Source organism: Colobus angolensis, unplaced genomic scaffold (genome assembly GCF_000951035.1).
Source record: "Colobus angolensis palliatus isolate OR3802 unplaced genomic scaffold, Cang.pa_1.0 Scaffold181, whole genome shotgun sequence".
In the NCBI taxonomy this organism is placed as follows: domain Eukaryota; kingdom Metazoa; phylum Chordata; class Mammalia; order Primates; family Cercopithecidae; genus Colobus; species Colobus angolensis.
The window spans coordinates 2,113,549-2,115,893 of NW_012114944.1; the positions used below are offsets into that span (position 1 = coordinate 2,113,549).

A 2,345-nucleotide genomic window follows, 5' to 3' on the forward strand; every position below is an offset into this window, starting at 1 on the left:
ATCCGAAGGCGGCGCCGCCGCCGCCGCTGCCTGGGGTGACGGGATCAGGTACGCTGTCTGCTGGTTTAGGGGGCTGACTGGGGGCTGACTGGGGGCTGCGGGGTTCAGCCTGGGACAGCCGCCTCCCTCGCGGGGTTGGACGCTGGGAAAGCAGCGTTTAGCAGTCGTGTGGCCTGTGGTACACTACCTTCCTGGGCTTTCTCTTCCTGCCTCTACTCGCACGCGCCGCAGCTTGTGGGCCGGGAGGCACCCGCAGGCGGGGTGCTCTCGGGCTGGAGTCGATGTGCCATCATTTAGCGGCAGCGTAGGTGCCCATCAGGTGGGACTTGGGCTAGCAAAGGTCTGAGGCCTCTGCCAACCTAGGGTGGGGGTGCGGAGTGGAGTATTTATGAACTCAGCAAGTATTTATTGAGCGTCTATAAGCAAACAGCACTTGCCTACATTGTAGGGATGGAGGAGGTTCCGACAAAAAATAAATAAAATAAGTTATGTTGGATAGTACAAATCTGAATGAGGGGAGGAAGGTAGTCTATAAGTGTCAGGGAAGAGCATTGAAGGTAAAGAGAACGGCGAATGCAATCGCCCTGAAGGGTATGTTTGAGGAATAGCAAACCAGAGAGTGCAGGGGAAACTGGGAGGTAGACCTTAATGATCTGCATAGGTCATTGTATGGATTTGGGCTATTTACCTTAAGTGAAATGGAGAGTACTGCAGGATTCTAAGCAGAAGAGCTGATTATCAAACATTTAGGATGCTCACAGGCTCAGCAGTAAGTGTGTACAGGTGAATTCTTCCCTGGGTTTATAATCTAGTGGGGAAACAGGCAGCTGTCATGCAAGGCTGGGTCAGATAATTGGAGCCCCATGAAAGCTGAACGAATGTTATCCCCAAGTCCCCAGGATGTAGTGTTCTGTCAGGTGCTTAGTAACTTTGTTGAATGAAAGTAAGGAATAGTCCCAATATTCAGTACTGGGCCCATAATGGAGGCTCAGAAAAGATTTTGAATGAAGAAACGGGAAATAAATGAAATCTCACTTCTTAATACTGTTACAATGGCAATTAAATTTCAACCTGAATGTGACAGGGGGACAAACATTCAAACCAGAGCAGCAGTCAGGTTCATACAGATAGGAAATGTAAAGGTGCTGCCAGGATTGGGTAATGGAGAGTTACGTAAGGATCAGAGTTTCACTTTAGGAAGATGAACAAGCTCTGGAGATGGACGGTGGTGATGGTGGCAAACAATGTGGAAGCTCTTAGTGTGTTTTTTGCTGCACATTTACAAATGGTTAAAATGGTAATTCCTATGTCAAAAAAAAAAAAAAGCTAAATCTGGGCGTAGATAATGTCCCACACAGATTGAGCAGATCTCTGCTTCTGTGATAACCAACTTCACCTTTGCTTTCTGAGGATCCCTAGGTGGCAATCACCTAATTAGTATTTACTGAGCTTCCATTCTGTTCCAGGCCTTATGCTAGTTAACAGAGATACAAAGATACAAAAGAGTTGGGCTCTGCCTTCAGGAGTGTTAGCTTGTTTTATTACTCTTCTGGTGGTGGTTGGAGTTGTTTTTATTTGATTTTCAAGATTATTGCATCCCAAGTTCCTGGTCTAAGAAACATTCTCAGGGACTACAGAGATTTGGAGAAGCATGAGGTAAAACAAGGGGAAAAGAAAGGAAGGGAGTGGGAGTGGTGGCGGTAAATTTCAGTTCAATTCAACAAAAAATAAACATTGCTGTTTTCAAGGAACTATACTGTGAACTCTTCAGTGTTTAGGTAAATGTAGGTATAAGCCCTCCTACAAAGGAATTCAGTTTGATAGGAGAGAAAACACCAGCACAGACTTTCCAGTTTTTAAAAACAACAGTGGAAGTCTGTAGCTCCTAGGATCTCCTATCCTTGATCTTTTTTCTCCCGCCTCAGCGAGACTACCTGCAGAGAGAGCTCTAGATCCGTTGCCTCCCAGTCATTCCCCAACAGGCCCCGGCATGCAGGAGGAGCTCGGTGGAAGTTTATGAACTAATGAATGGTCAACACAGGTAAAAATACAAAATGCTTTGAAGTTTAAAGGAGGAAGAGATCACATGGCTATTAACAAATTAGCATTTATTTAACAAATTGGTGTTGGTTTTCTCACCCTAATAAAATGAAGTTGTCAGTTAAGGGTTAGTTTATCTTTATCTTTTCATTTGTTCTTTTCTGAATGCCTATATGCAGAAAAATGCAGGTGACTGATGGTTGGCATAACAAAGTCTGTTCAGTCATCTAAAAAACTGTCATAACAGGGGTCTAGATATCTTTTGTTAAAAATACATATTTATGGGCTGGGTGCAGTGGCTCACT

The 2,345-nt window shown here is 44.7% G+C and overlaps 1 protein-coding gene across 6 annotated transcripts in view; it reads left to right on the top strand.

Annotated features, from left to right (window-relative positions):
• TRMT10B (tRNA methyltransferase 10 homolog B (S. cerevisiae)) overlaps positions 1–2,345 on the top strand; it is a 24,472-nt gene continuing 22,127 nt past the window's right edge. For 3 of the 6 annotated variants that reach the window (XM_011939457.1, XM_011939455.1, XM_011939456.1), the window contains exon 1: positions 1–48. The gene's annotated coding sequence lies outside the window, so the exon portion shown is untranslated. The remainder of the gene's footprint in view (positions 49–2,345) is intronic. The other 3 variants (XM_011939451.1, XM_011939452.1, XM_011939454.1) reach the window with 1 other exon arrangement.